Source organism: Silene latifolia, chromosome 10 (assembly GCF_048544455.1).
Source record: "Silene latifolia isolate original U9 population chromosome 10, ASM4854445v1, whole genome shotgun sequence".
In the NCBI taxonomy this organism is placed as follows: Eukaryota; Viridiplantae; Streptophyta; class Magnoliopsida; order Caryophyllales; family Caryophyllaceae; genus Silene; species Silene latifolia.
Genome location: NC_133535.1, coordinates 82952089 through 82969481, shown reverse-complemented (window position 1 = coordinate 82969481; position 17393 = coordinate 82952089).

Here is a 17393-nt window from a genome sequence, read left to right as displayed (position 1 = left end):
GCACTCGGTCGAGTGCTGAGTCCACTCGGTCGAGTGCCTTCTCCACTAAGTCGAGTGACTCACTTCCAGAAATTTTGAAGTTTCTGGAAATTAGTCCACTCGGTTGAGTGACTGGTACTCGGTCGAGTACTAGCTTGTACTCGACTGGGTGCCTCTATATGGTTTGCAATTCCGACTAAGGACTACTTCTTATACTAGCGACTACTTAACTAACAACTATTACTAATCATACTCTAACTATAGCATTAGTGAAATTCAAACATATATGTGATACTAACATGCCAAAGGACGGGGTTAGTGCCCCTCACACACTATCACGTCATAACCTCTTCCAAAATATGTTACACACACTACTCTTTTCATCCAATTTTCACATTTTAACATGTACCAAATGAGTAACTACATCATGTAAGAATCCTATCAATTGGCTACATCAGATATGTAATTAAAGGCTTTAAACTCATCGTATTCAAACAAGTAATGCTCATACAAATAAATGCACTTCACATGAAACAATCCCCTACACATATCACATATACCTCATTCAAGTGAACATTTTCATTCCAACATTTTGACTATCACATATTATTATATGCCAATGAAAGGTTATATCAAGCAAGAAAAGAAATCTATATACTCGTATCAACACATACAAAACCATGTCATGCGATGACTTGCCAACTGAACATTGCACAAATGAAATCACACAACATTGCACTTCACGTTTCTCGACTCATAACCACCCACGTAGTGACCAAACGAAACAATAGGATCTAGTTTTGAAATGAGGGATCCTTCTCACCCAAAACCGACCTCCTATTGTACTCATGTCAGGTTCATTTTATTAGACACTCCTAGATTCATTTTGGTTCATTGGTTTAGGTTCCAAAATCGTCGCTCTGATACCACTTTGTAGCACCCCAATTATCTGGCCAAGATAATTGAAGGCATTACCATCTCGGTTTCCCGATGTAGTGTTTCAAAACTCCAATCAAAGAACATTTTATAAATATAATGTTAAACGAATTACACAAACATAAAAAAAATGAATAAAAGTACAACTCAAGACAACTATACTTCTCTTGCCAACTATACTCTTCTCGTGACTCATCAATATCGTCCCGTCTTCCATGTGCTATCCAAACAACATGTACTTAACCGGATCCCCATATGATCGAAAATATCATATGGATCGACACAGGCTACCCCGGAAATAGGTGACAATTACACAGACACACAAACATCAGTAACGATAAATAACGTGTGACACAACTCAAAGTGTGTGAGTATACAACATGACCATGATATGAATGACATGCTATCAAGCAACCACCACCACGGTACCGGGACACGCCCATACATGCCGACAACCACACTAGTACCGAGACACGCCCAGACATATTAAAAATCACAAACAGGTGCCGGGACACGCCCAGACGTACCGGGTCCGGAAGCCAACCGAATCCTCTGCCAGACGTCGTGTCTCAACCACACGAGTCCCTCCGTAACTCAAAGCCATTAATGTGCACATCCCTCTTGGAGTGGGAAGCTCTAAGAGGCAATAACTCAAGCATAAGACGGTCTCCCAAGCACCTTACGTCTCCATAACAACAAGTAACAACTCAAACCTCCATGTCCTCCGACATACAAACAACACAATATGCAAGATACCATATAACATGCCAATTACCGACTCATTCAATGCAATTAATGACAAACGACTCCTTTAATAAATAGACACATTATCTAACTGAGTAGGATAAACCTACCTTTTAGCAATCCCGACAAATATGCAAGCAAACGGATATAAATGCGCTTCTCCATAACATCGGCACCTAATTACGATAATTAAATATAATTACTAACTAATCAAATTAAATTAAACACGTTATTAATTAAATAAATAAAACCCGTCTTAAACACGTTATTCAAATCACGTCTTAATACACTACCTTATACCCGTTCCGACACTCGTTCATTCCCGCTACCCACCACCTACTGCCGCCACCGTTGCCACCACCACCAACCACGGTGGACCACGGCCGGCAGCCACCACGACCAGCAACATCAACAACAACAACACAACAACCTCACCCACTCACACTCCCGTAATCGACCCCGCCAATACCAACACCCCTCGCCAGTGCCGACCACCACCGTGGTCTCCCCTGACCACGGTGGACCTTGTCGTCAACCACCAGCAACCTCAGCAATCCCCACGACCATCTACAGCATACAACAACAACAATACTCGATCCAACCAGCCCTTCTTCCCCCTCTATTTCTGACCACCACGGCTACCCATTCCACCACTTAAGACCACCACTGTTATCCCCTCACTACCCATAACACTAACCACCCAAAGTCTCTCCAACTGGGCCATGGCAACAAAGGTAAAAATCCGTCTTAAGACGGTCACACAAAACAGCTATAAAAGTGTAGATCACCTCGGTTAAACACCCTTATGGGCGGTCAACGGTGGTCCGAGTGGTCAACGGTGGGTCTAGGGTGAGTCAAGACCGAGGCGGATCAATTAATATAATGTAAACTAGTGTGGGGCGATTTACCTTACGATCTCGAGGCGGAGGGGAAAAAGACGATCTTTATTCTCTTTCTTTTCTTCTTTTTTCCTCTCTTCTTTCTCTCTAAGATTCTCTCTAAATTTTTGGGGTGGGAAATGAAATAGAATAAGGTAGTATGGATAAGGTGAGGGGTATATATAGTGGTAGGTGGAAGTGTATTGTTATCCTTATTATTTTATTATCCGTCTTATAACATAACTCGTATAAATGGAATATAATATTATTTATATAATTATAAAATACGGAGTATTACAAAACCTCCAGCTGGCGCGCTACTTGAGAAATATGAAAGGAATTGATTAGAATTTTGCTTCTTGCTTCCAACACCCTCACTCGTAGCCTCATCCTTCGTTTTCTCACCTTTCTCCTTCTTTTCTTCTTTTAGCATATTAACAACTCTTTCACCGTGCCCAGCTCGCTGATAAATCACATCCATGTTGCCTGGCTCACCAGTTGTGAGCCTCTTCTTGATGTTGGTTGTCAAACCCTTCTCAAATCTCAATGATAGTATCTCTGGAGTAAAGTTAAGATAAGACACATAATCAGCTAGTTCCATGAACCTGTTGTGATAAGTCTCCGCTGTTATATCGTCTGTCATCTTCAAAGCATCAAACTCCACTATCATCCTGCTCGTGATATGCTTAGGAACAAAGGTAGGCATTAAGATATTCTTGAAACCCTTCAACTTCACATAGTCACTCCCATTATTTGCAGCAACTTCTTTGATGGCCTCCTTATGACGAGTCCACCACAAACCAGCTTTCCCTTTTAAATAAAATGCAGCTTGGTCTACTTGTAGCTCCCCCAGACAGCCCAGCAACTCAAAGATATTATCAAACTCTCAACACCATTCCCCCAAAAGAGATGGCTCCCCCAAACCATTATATTTGGTTGGCTTATGCCTCGCAATTATAGCACTCATCTTTGATGGATCCAAAACTGACCCTTTTGCCTTCGGTGCAGCAGTTAAGGCCTCATTTGTAAAGATTAGACGATCTACCTCCTCCTGGGACATGGCAGTGGGTACAAATTTCTTTGGAGGCATGTTTCTATAAAACAACATAAAACACATAAGCTTCCACTTAAGAAATGTGGCATAAGGTTTAAAATAAATATCCATGCAAACAAAACAACATGTGGTTGACACTTCACTGGACTGGTCAAAAGCCAGTCAACCACGGTGATTCCACCCCACGGCCACTACGGCCTCCACGACCTTAGTTATCTCACGGCAAAACTTTGAGTCCAACACCCACGCCATAAATACTAACACCATACACTTTAACACTTTAAAAAAATCCGCATATCACTAGACATATTAATTCTACTACACATATCACACAACATCCAAGTATGTGAAACATCCAACTAAGATTTAGTATAAGCATTCTCATGTATGTAAACAAATTCATAATTCAATCCACCACACAATTCATATGATCACCCAAATTGCAAAAATTTCAATATTACTTCCATATCACGCAGCCTTAGGCCATTTATACCACCTCACAATACTTACCTCTACCCGCATCCTGCAACAAGGTTAGCAATTCTCATCCTAAGGCAAACAATTGACTCTTAAGAATTAATACAACTTTATTTTAATTACCTTATTCTTCAATTTTCTTTCAAGGTAACCGGTTCAAAACTGAAAGGGCCAGAAGTTTGGTGTGAGGGGCCCTCTACTCATCCCAAGCCTAAGGGGGCTCCTAACGGTTTCTTCCCGAGTTCATTTTATTAGACACACCTACGTTCATTAGGTTCATTAGTTTAGGCCTGAGGAACCTGTCTCTGATACCACTTTGTAACACCCTCATTTATACACATTAACCAAAAGGTCGAGTAGGATAAATAAACAGTAGAAATAAACGAGCACAATATGTATATATTTCAAAATACAAATGCTACAACCCCTAAGCTCAATCACATTATCATCCAGAGACTCATAGCCTGGGGCCTTCCAATACTCAAACAATCCACCAGAGACTAAACCTGGGGCCTTCCAATTATACTTATCCATACACAACAATAAAAACTGATGATTGCTCACAATTCAATATAACTGATCATGGAATATAATTCACACCACAATTCAACTAGAAGCTATTTTTAAATAACCACACAATGCTCACAAAATAAATACAACACATTAAGACGATCTAACTGAGTATATATCCTACCTTTTCAGCAAATACTCCCAAATAGCAATCCAAGCAAAGCAAAGCAAGGCAAGGCAAGGCAATCAAAAGTACTCTCAACAAACCCGTCACCTAAGATAAGTAATATTGATTACTAATTACATCACACTCTTAATTATTAATTAATTACAATTTATTATTATTATTAACAAACGTAAATTACTAAATAAAAAACCCATCTTAACAAGCCCCAACATCACAACCCAACCCGTGTTAAACCCATATTCAAGCCCCATAAACACACTCACAACACACGGTTTAACCCGTGTTGAAGCCCCTTGAACAACCTCTCGAAACCCGTGTTTATGGCCAAACCCGACAACTAACACCTCCAATAACCACCCCCACCATGAGCCGCCATAGCCACCAACCTTGCCACGCATCAACTACCAACACCAACCACCAAATACGGCCTCACCACCATGCCCTAACAACCCCACACATGACACCTTCATCACAACAACACACAACACGACCTAAATACAACCACCATGCACCACAGAAGCCACCACTGTGGTCTCCCCTGGCCCACGATGGTTCCACCAGTTATGTCGCCACCCCTGGTCACAGTCTTAGTTGAGCACCAAGGTCCTACATCTACCAATTACACAATTAACAACAACAAAACCGCAACAACCATCAACCCCTGTGAATTTCCAGTTAGCCACACCCAAACCACCACCTTTAGCCACCCAAAACCTCCCTTGATAGGCGACACCACACTAGCCACCCAACCAATCCAAGCCTAGGTCACACAACTCATAACCCGTGTCTTAAACACGGTTTAAACGCACATCCAACAACCCTAGACTAGCGTTCAACGGTGGTCAAAGGCAGGTCCGATGAGGTCACGGCAGAGCCATGGTCAGAGTCATGTCACACGGTGGTCTTATTGTTGGACCATATAGTCATATAGGTTTATGTTTTGATGATGACAAGAGTGTTATAAATTGTATATACTTGTTGCTCGTAATTATTTGTTAGTCTTTATAGATTTGACTCCATTACAATTTAGCATTGATTATTATTGATCCAAGTGAATTCAAACTAAATCTCATGATCAAGAATACAAGTGATGATCAAGCAAACTAAAGAAATACTTTATATTCAAGATGTAAGTCTTATATTCAAAGTGATGATCAAGTGAAGTTCAAGAAGAGCTCATGATAACCAAATACAAAAGATGAATCCTATATTGAAGATCTCCAGGAAGATTAGATAGCGTAGGGTGTCGTCTTAAAATGGTATTTAAAGAAATAGTTTTGGTAAGTAAAGTTATAGTTGTTTTAGCTATAACATTGCAAAGTTATAGGTGTTTTAACTATAACTTTTAGCTGCAATAAATAAATACGCACGGCTTATTTTTAAAAGGGTTTTAAATATAGTTTTTCAAATCTTATCTTTATAATCTTTAAAAGAAAACCCTATTTATAGTAGATTAAAGTTTGCACTTAAAATTCAGTTATGATTAGATGGTAACCCATGAGATTAGTCGACTTATGTAACAACTTATGAGTTATTTATTGGTGGCTAACTAGGGTATTCTAGATACTCATACCTAAACCCTAATTATCTAACCTAATATCTTGCCTAGGGTTTTACACATAAGAAGTGGGCTTATGAGCCGCCTTTTACTCGTGTATACTCCTTGTGCAAGTAAAGATTAGGGTAAATCTAACAAGATTATTATTAGAGATATTTTATATCTTTATGGTTATCTAGATTTATTCTATATCTTTTACTAAGATTTTGTTAGATTAATTAATAAAGATTGGATCTCCTTTTTGCCATATACTACACACGAGATCCTCACCATATCTAGGGTTAAGGTAAAGATCTTAGATAAATATTTGTTAAAGATATTTTATCTCCTTATATTTATTTTATATCTTTTGCCAAGATATTATTGGATTAAATAAAGATAATAGATCTCTTTCTTGCTCATTAATCTACACGATACATCTAGGGTTTTTGGATGGAAACCTAAATCGCCTCTACAGTATAAATACAATGCTTTATCATTTATTTGAAACAACTTTTCGAATCAAAAACCCTTTTCAAACATATCAAGTGTTTTATTTTCTTTTTGAAAATTAAGTCTTTTGAAAAGCCGTTCTCTTCATATTGCAATTATTTATAAGAAAATCGTTATAAGATAATAGTGATTCATATTGTTTCTTACTCATTTAATTGTGTGAACAATTAGAAGAACAATCAAGTGCTTTCTTATTAGCGTAAGATAGTCGGCTATTTAACAATACTCAAAGTGAGTTACAACTAGAGTTAGTTTTACGAGTTGGGTTGATTATTTTGTAATCCGTAGAAATGTACTAAAATAATTAATCGAGAATAGTGGACGTAGGCTTCGACGTGTGAAGCTTAACCACTTAAATATCGTGTATCCCTTGCATCTTTTCTTTACGTTTGTTTTATATCTTGCAAGTAATTTAATAGTTTAATTTAATCAATAAATTTGTACTATCAAATTACATATATATACACGCTTATACGGACAAGATTTAAAAGTGGGCATACTCAATTCAACACCCCCCCCCCCCCTCTTGAGTATTTCGAGATCAATAGACTCTACAATTAGTATCAGAGCCTTGTGCTCTTGATTGCCTAACCGCAGAGAGGTTGATCCGTCTATTCTACATTATTTTATTTTTCTTTATTTTCGATGTCTTACACGTGTGAAATGGATTCCAAATATCTCAAATGTCCTATCTTTGATGGGAAAATTATAGTCTTTGAAAAAACATGATGACACACTATATGAAGGGACAGGATTGGGAGTGTTGGAGAATTATTCAGAATGGACCAATCAAAATTTTGGTTGCGTCAACTGAAGGTACATCCTATGAAAAGAAAGAGGATGACTATATTCAGGACGATTGCTTTGATAAAAAAATTACCTAATGGTTACTTTGTCTTAGGTAGTCTAAAGCGGTCTATTGTTAGTCGATTTTAAGGTAGTGTGAATGTACTTGCAAACTGACGGAACAAAATAAAAAATGCAAAAAAGTAAAGGGCACAAGAAATTGGTGACACGGAAAACCCAAATGTTGAAAAAACCGCGGGGGGAGTCGGTATCCCGCCAAATGTATGCACTATAACTTCTGGGGTACTGAGGAGGAACAACGTAATGATACAATTATGATGGAAAATAAAGTATAATGCCCTTTTATGTTGATAAGTGATATTTTTCTGGAATGGAGACTTGAAGTGTGTGTGAGTGAATAAATGAATGTGTTGTTGCCTTCTCCTCGCTTGGTATTTATAGTTGTTCATTTTGACCCACTCTTCCTCAGCGCGTACTCCCTATTTCTGCTCAACTTCCTTATTTTTGTGGAATTTGTTATTTGACCGAGTCTCGTGGGTTTTGTTCAACTTGCGTTGGACTGCGGCTTTGTGTGGAATTCGCTTAAGATATCTCTTGGTCACGTCATCGATCCATTGCTCTTGTTCTGCTACAATGATTGGCTGCCATGTCATCAAGTGGATTTTAGGTGAAAAATAACCCAAACAATTACCCCCAAAGTAATTGTCATCCACTTGCTTAATGTAATGATGGGAATTGCTTTCCCTAAAAAATCGGACTGTCAGAGGAGTCTCATCAATACCACGCCGCCTATCTTCCCAACTGCCTCTATCCACTTCCCCACGATTTCCTTCTCAACATCCAACACTATCCTCTTTCAACTTCCCTCTTTATAAATACTCCCAATCCCTTATCTCTTCCCTTCTCTCTTTTCCAAAAAAAGCCTTTCCTCAAGTACTTTTCTCCCTCCCTCTCTTCTCTTATTCTTAATTTTCATTCACCGTGACCAAAAAATCTACTCGCCGCCCTTCATCCCGTGCTTCTCCATCACCCCCTTCTGCCTCTACTTCCTTTGGATCCATCGGAGTTCTTTCTGAGCTGTTCCTGTGTGACTCCTTTTATGCTCACTCCGATGTTTCAAAGGTGAAGTAGAAATTTGAGCTGGATAACCATGTGGAGATCCATCTTCCCCAACCTGGTGAAGCTTTTGACTTCTACTGTCCTGGGTGGACTTGCCTCTATAAGTATCCATCTCATTTGGGTTTGTCGTTCCCTCTGCCTTCTCTGCTTCAGCGGGTGCTTTCCTTTAACAAGCTGGCGATTTGTCAACTCAAGTCGTATGCATGGCATGTACTGGTCTTGTTGTACATTCTAGATGAAGATTATAACTTGGGTATGACCTTTGGCGATCTGGCGACGCTGTATACCTACAGATCCGTCAAGCATAGCCAAGTGACCCTCAAATCCTATAATAAAATGAACTCGGGGGTGATCCTTCCTCCCAAAGTGAGGGATGAGGGCTGGTTCAAGCGCTACATCTTTGTCAAAACTGACACAATCTCCCCTACCCCTAATTATTTGTTCGATATGTGGGTTCCGGTTGAAGGTTATTTCTGTTGTCAATGTTCTGTTCTTCCTTTTGATCTCAATGTTCTTACTGGCTTTTTCTTGCAGACTTGTTGCAACCAACTCCTACCAAAGATCTCACTGTGGTGACCAGGCTCCTCAGCCTTCCTCTGCAAGCTAAAACATTCCCTGCCCTCCTTGCCTTGCAAACCTCAGGTTCCTCCTCCCATCCGCTCAAGGTGGATGAAGAAGAAGAAGAGGATCAGGAGCCTCATGAAGAAGGAAGGGAAGAAGAAGAAACTCCCTCTAACTTAGAAAAGGATTCTGAGACGGAACCCTCGATGTCGTCTGGTCAGACACTTGTCTTTTGTTTTTAATGTCTGTTGTATTTAGTTTACACTGTCTAACTGGTACGATGACCATTTTTCTTAGGCAAATCCCCTTTCTATTCTGACTTAACAATGGAATTGAAGAAGAGAAAACTTGCTTCCTCTGCCTCCCAACCCGCTCCAAAGAAAAAGACTGCTTCGGCTCCTAAGCCGGAACAGAATCTGTTCCTCTTTTGGCCTCGGTACATCCCAGGGCGCCTCTGCCCAACTCTATGACTCTCCTCCATTTCCCTCGTGGATATGGTGGTAAGGCTGGTATTCCTCTTTGGCCTCAGCTAAAACAGTTCCTCCTCCCTGCTACGGCCCAGAAGCTAAGTACCAAACCCATGTCTGAGATGCTGGATATCTTAGTTGAAACTGCCTTTCCTGTAAGTACAACTGTCTCTATTTTTGTTTTTTGTTCTTGTTGAGGTGGGTTACTTATAGCTGTTGTTTCTCTTCTTACAGAGTCTTCAGCTGATGGGCGAGGTTAACAACCTCAACCAACGGGTTGTTGATATTGAGGCTAAGCTCTCTTCTGCCGCCGAATAGAAGAGCACTGCCCATTCACAGCTGGCACAAACTCAAGCTCAGCTGGTGAAGGCACAGAGTTCCAACTCCTCCTTAGCTGATAACCTTGCTGCTGCCAAGGATTAGGTGCATACGCTGAAGTAGCTGCTTCTGGATGGCCTACTGTATGGCGCCTGGCAGTCAAAGATCAAGTGTATGCGGGAGTTCTAACCTGGTACGCACACCACTTGGAATCTAGCATAGGAGGAGAGGCGGTTTGCTGAGACCTTCCTCGTTCAGCCCGACTTCAGCATTATCAATGACCTGATGGCAGAGGAGGAGGAGGAGGCTCTTGCTAAGGGGGGGGGTGTTCCTATTGAAGAGGTGGTGTAGGTGGAGGAAGACGTCCCTGACTCTGTTGCTGCTCCTATTCCTGATGAGGTGCCTATTCCAGCTCAGGCTGATTAGACGAGGGAATGCCCTCTAGTTAATTGTAGTTTGTTACTTTTTGGCCTTAGCCCTATGAGGCATTTGGCTTTGTTTTATTTATTTGAAAAATCATTTAACTTTTGCTCTTGCTCCGTTCTGGGGGCCAGTAATGTTTATGTCTTTTTCTTTGTTGTGTACTTACTGTGCGTACTGTGCTTGTTTGTCATGTATGCATTGTATGTTGGCCGACTCACTGTTCTGTTGGGGTGACTTTGGTGGTTCTGGGGTCTTTTGTCCTTACGGGATGCTCGGGTCCCTGTCTTTTGACCTAGTGTATCACCGTGGGGAGCACCAGTTCTGTTTGTGAAAAAGAAAGATGGGAGTTTGAGGTTGTGTATCGACTACAGGGAGCTGAACAGTGTTACATTGAAGAACAAGTATCATTTGCCAAAGATAGATGATCTGTTTGACCAGCAAAATGGGGGCAGGCGTCTTTTCAAAGATTGATCTGAGATCAGGGTACCATCAGGTGAGGATTCGGGATGAGGACATACCGAAGATAGCTTTTCGATCGAGGTATGGTCATTGTGAGTATGTGGTGATGCCGTTTGGGTTGTCTAATGCACCGGAAGTGTTTATGGATTTGATGAAACGGGTCTTCAATCAGTTTTTGGATCAGTTTATGGTGGTATTCATAGATGATATCTTAGTCTATTCCAAGACTAAGGAGGAGCATTAGGAGCACTTAAAGTTGGTGTTACAAACTTTGCGCGACAATCAGCTGTATGCAAAGTTGTCTAAGTGTGAGTTCTGGCTCGAGGAAGTTGCCTTTCTGGGGCATGTGATTTCTAAAGAGGGTGTATCTTTGGATCCTACCAAGATAGAGGCAGTGTCTAAGTGGGAAGCACCAAACAATGTGGCCGAGATCAGGAGTTTTTTGGGTTTGGCAGGGTACTATCGTCGGTTCGTGAAAGACTTTTCAAAGATCGCTAGACCTATGACAGCGTTGATAAGGAAAGAGAACAGGTTTCGGTGGGAGAAAGTTGTGAGACAGCGTCAAACATTAAAGGAGCGTTTGACCACAGCTTCAGTCTTAGCTTTACCTGAAGGGTGTGAGAACTTTGAGGTGTATACAGATGCTTCAAAGAATGGGTTGGGTTTTGTGTTGATGCAGAACGGGAAAGTCATTTCCTATGCTTCTAGGCAATTGAAGCCTTATGAGGAGAACTATCCGACACATGATCTAGAGTTAGGTGCAGTCGTGTTTGCTCTCAAGATTTGGAGACACTATCTTTATGGGGCGACCTTTAAGGTGTTTTCAGATCACAAGAGTCTCAAGTACAACTTTGAGGTGTATAGAGATGCTTCAAAGAATGGGTTGGGTTTTGTGTTGATGCAGAACGGGAAAGTTATTTCCTATGCTTCTAGGCAATTGAAGCCTTATGAGGTGAACTATCCGACACATGATCTAGAGTTAGGTGCAGTCATGTTTGCTCTCAAGATTTGGAGACACTATCTTTATGGGGTGACCTTTAAGGTGTTTTCAAATCACAAGAGTCTCAAGTACATCTTTACTTAAAAGGAGTTGAACAAGAGACAGCGGAGGTGGATGGAGCTTATAGGAGACTATGACATGGATATCATATACCATATGGGGAAAGAAAACGTTGTGGCTGATGCGTTGAGTAGCAAGAGTGTGCATTCCTTATGCACAGTGATGTCTTTGAAGAGGTTGAGAGGTGAAGTGGGAAAGATGGGGATACATGTGATACAAAAAGGGGATGCTAGAGGAGACTTGACAGTGGAGCTGCATCTTTATGATGATATTCGCTGGAAGCAGGCTCTGGATTCTAAGATTCAGATGTGGAGAGCTGGAGTAAAGAAAGGGACAGTGTCCCAGTTCTCTATTCATTCTGATGGGAGTGTTCGATTTGATGGGAGATGGTGTGTGCCCCTTGAGATGAGGAGCTGAAAAAGCTAATCATGACAGAGGCTCATTGCACACCGTATTCAGTATATCCGAGTGGTGACAACAGCCAATTGTTTACTTGTAAGTATTCAATAGTACAGATATTTGAAGAAGACTTTCTGGTGGCCTGGGATGAAAAAGGAAACAGCTGAGTTCGTGGCTCGATGTTTGACATGTCAAAGAGTTAAGGGAGAGCAGCGACGACCACAAGGTAAGATTCAGTCTCTTGAGGTACGTGAGTGGAAATGGGAGTCTATCACCATGGACTTTATAGTAGGTTTACCGAGGAGTCAGCAGGGTATTAACATGATATGGGTGATAGTTGACCGTTTAACTAAGTCACCTCACTTTATTCCAATGAAAGATACATGGAGTAAGGTTCAGTTGGCTAATGGGTACAGGAAGAATGTGGTAAGGTTACATGGAGTCCCAATGGACATTGTGTCAGATCGAGATGCGAGGTTTATTTCTCGGTTTTGGCAAGAGTTGCAAGAGATGATGGGAACTACCTTGAAGATGAGCACTATTTTTCATCCTGCAACAGATGGACAGACAGAGAGAACTATCAAGACATTGGAGGATATGTTGCGAGCTTGTGTGATGGAGTTTGGTGGTAGTTGGGAAGATAGGTTGGGTTTGATCGAGTTTTCTTACAACAACAGCTACCACACGAGTATTGGGATGGCTCCGTTCGAGGCTTTGTATGGGAGGAGGTGTAGGAGTTCGATTTGTTGGGATGATAGAGCTAAGGTAATGGTTTTAGGACCACAAATGGTACAGGATATGATAGAACAGGTTAAAGTGATTAGGCAAAAGATGAAAGCGGCATGTGGACATGGCCCACCTGCGTATGCCCAGCCGATCTGTGGACAACGGCAGCGGTCTTTTGACAGCCACGCTCAGCGGCGAAAAAATGCTTTCGAGCGGATCGTTTTAGATCGGTCGGTTTCGTCTCGGTAAGGGTCTCGAAACGATTAGAGATGTTCGGAGTCGCCACCAAGCATTTGTGGGATGCTTGGAACCCGTTCGAAATCCCTCTTATACCTCGGTCAAATTGAAGCACAAAGCAGCGTTTGACATAGGTACTAAAGATAAGGAAATCGTCCCTCTTTAGCATCCTATCTCTAGAATGACTCTCATACACCCTGGATAAGGTCGTCCACTATCCAAAGTTTCTGAGTAAGAGGTGAAGGTACGTATTGGGAAGCCCTTTAATCAGACACCCAATCCCGCCCGCATGTAGCGCCTCTCCGATCGATCTTGGTTGGTTGAATGCAAAAGTTGATAAAACGGTTTAATGCATGAATGCGCATCCAATAATTTAAACCTAACATGAGAGAGCTTTCTAAGTCGGTTGATTTAATCCAAGTATCAAGTATAAGATGTCGGGTTGGATTAATGATTGATTTGCATGCAAGACGGAAATTAAACATCCATTTACCGTATTAGGTTTAGGGTGCATAACGTGATCCATTTGTCTTAGTAAGACATTTTTCAAATATGATTTTGAATGAACAAATAGTCGTTTGATCCTTCCTATATCCGGGTTAACCAGAGTCGGGATCGTCCTAGACTAATGCTGGAAAGGGAACAGGCCATGTACCAGACGGCTACATGAGGCGCGAGCCAGCCAGCGATACAAGGGGCCTCTTTCTGGTTTTCAAAATGAGAAATAAAAGGCCTGCTTGAGGCGCGGGTCACCCTACGGTTATATGCCGTATTCTGACCATTTAGAAAACGTTATAAAACGTGTTGAGAAATGGGTATTTGAACCCGATTTGGTTTGAAAGGGTCGTTTAGACCGCATTTGTTGATTTGAAGAACACGACTCGAATAATCATCATTATATTGATAATATTCGGTGTCGGGTTCGACTTGACAAGCCTGACATGAATAGTTTTGAAAATAATCATGAACTAATTGTTTTAAGTTCATTTGAATATAATTAGTCGACACTCGTCATCGTACCCGGGTTAAAATACGGCATGGTATGTAGAACCAAGGATGACTTTGTGTTGGTGACTAATATGCTTGTTTTGAAAATGTAAAGAAATGATGAAAGGCTTTAAAATACCTCCCAAAAATGTAAAGAAATGGAATAAAAGGTTATAAATACCTTTTAAATGTCGTTAACCAAATATTATCACCGAAACACGGATTTAACCGTCATGGTATGAGGAACCAAGGGTGAAAAATGTTTTATGGTTAAAACAAATAAAATAAAAAGGGTTTGAAAATATTTGAAATGGTAAAAACCGATTACAAATATGAAAATGAATTAAAGGGGAAAGACGAGAACAAACACGGTTGATCTCTGACCTGAACACCCCATTTAGGCGCGGGTAAGCCTGCAACCTAAGGGGCTTCTGTCTCAGGCCAAAAATCAATTTTGGCTCGTTTATCCCATGTTTTGGATCATGTTATGCATGTTTTAGCATGTTATAGTCATGAAACAAATGAAGACATGATAAAAGAAGGATTTTTACACCCTCATACTTACATGTTTGGTTATGGCGAGTGACCGACGTAAGTGTAACAACTCGTTTGGTCGGAAAAAACTTGGTTTAAAACCGTTTTGGTAAGTAGAAAGAGTGTTTTAAGATTAGTGACGGTGTAGTGATCGAAATGATCGGTCAAGTGATTTAATGCACGATGACGGTACCAAACAATGTGTAAGGCTTGTATTTACGATCGGTAGGTCGTAAATACGCGTCGGATTGTGACTTAAGAAGTCGAGTCGAGAATTTTAAGGAAGAAAAGAGGGGGTGGACACTCACATAACTCTCAAATGGGGGGGCATTTGAGGGGTATTTATAGGGAAATGTGTGATTGTGTGAGTTTTGAGTGACGTGGCCACCTGGGCTGCTCAAAAAGGCGCGAGCCACGTCGCGGGTCTTCGAGGTGAGTTGTCGCTTTTGTTAGGTTTCTTTAAACTCAATACTATACATATTCATATATGAATTAATTTATTTGGTCATAAAATAAATACAAGATCATATGCATGCAAAACAAATACAAGAGTGAAGAAAAATCGGTTCCTTACAATTGTATTTTCGGCTATATGGGCACAAGTAAGGTCTCCTACCTTCACTTATTCTTGAGCTATGATGAGTATTAGGATGATCCTCCAAAGACCTCAAGTATAGAAGCCACTCCTCTTGATTGTACCCAAGATTATCCCTTATCTCCACTAAATAATATTTGCTAGATATTTGTTTAGTAGTTTACCTTAAAATTTATTACTAATACTCATATATTACACTAATAATATTATTAATCTCATTTGAATAATTTGGATCATGATTTCTCTAATTTTGGAGAAAGATGAAAGAGTAGAGAGAAAAATGTATGTAAATGAATGAACATGCATGTGTTAAATGAGTAGAGAACAAAAGTTCTCTAATGTCAAAAGGGGGCACGGTTATATGGAGGTGGAGGACCAATATATGGTCCTTCCCTTTTTACTTTTGTTCTTATCTAAACCTTAGGCATGTAAGGCTAGGTAAGTAGTGTCATGATAGTGTTATTTTAGCTTATTAAAATAAACTACCACCATCCACTAAACCCTCTTTATTTTGGTCCATATTCATAAAATGGACTACCATTTTATTTTGTCAATTTTTCATTTGTCACACAATATGTCATATGTAGTATGTTACATGTTATTAATTAATTTTAATGCATATTTATCACATAAATATCATTTTATAAATTAATTAAATTACATTCAACAAATTGACTAGTGATACTTGATCACATAAATAAAATGGGTCATTTAATTATAATTCACAACATCTTGTAATTATAATTAACCATTCATTCTTATCTCTATCGTTTCTCAAACAATAAGCAATTTTAGTAATAAAGCATTTTTATTACTAAAATAAATCTTATTTAATCCCATTACAATAAGATATCAATATTCTCTCTCACTAATGAATTGTTCAATTTTAAGGAATTGATCAACTTGTATCGTCATACAATTAATCAACTTTACAGATTAGGGTATCATCCTTTAGGTGTGACCTTAAGGGATCAACTGACCACCACCATCCCACGACAGTAACGTCAAACTCTAGCAAGCCAATCGTTACCGATTAATGTTGATCAGGTGACTATATATAATAGAATCATCCCAAGCGTATTCTTAATTATGAGATTTAATATGTCATTGACAATTGTGATCGCATTATTGTCGGGGACACTTACTCCAACAATCTCCCACTTGTCCTCGACAAGTGTGCGTCACCAATTTTCTTGTCCTATTACTATCTCCCACTCAATGCAAGGTGTCTTTCGGGTCGTATTTGCAAGTGATCATATCGAGAGTGGTTTCCTCGATCTGGAGAATAACTGATTTGACCGGAATTATCTACCATAGATACCTTCCGAGCGTGGCCACGCATTTCCAGTTCATTACTCCTCGAGTGGCCCTGAGATATTGTTTTAACCCTGACATGGGGGTGGACAATTCCAATCGCACTATTCCCTTCGACTAGCCACAGCCATCATAACCCAAAATATGCCCATTTGACCCCATTTATGAAGGTCGTAGTAACATAAATCAAAGTTAATCTAAAACCGTGCCACCTTAGGCGAACAGTCTTTAGTCAAAAGAATCGACTCATTAGAATACTATAGTAGCTCTCGCCATGACCAGGCTTTATAAATTTTCCAGAACTCTATAAGCGGTCACTGCCCGACAGAGTGTTCCTAACAGTCTGCCTATGTGATCGACTACTCATCTCACATGACTCTATGGCACTTGAACTTGCCATCAATCGCATCACACTCTAGTCACTTCGAGACGTCATCTCATACAAGTGATTATGGACGAATACTATGTTAATCCGGGTTCACTTTAACGGGGTTCAACATTGTCATACAACCCGTTTGGATGTAACAAAGTACAAGAAAAGAGTTTTTAAAGTAAAAACTTGAACGACAAAT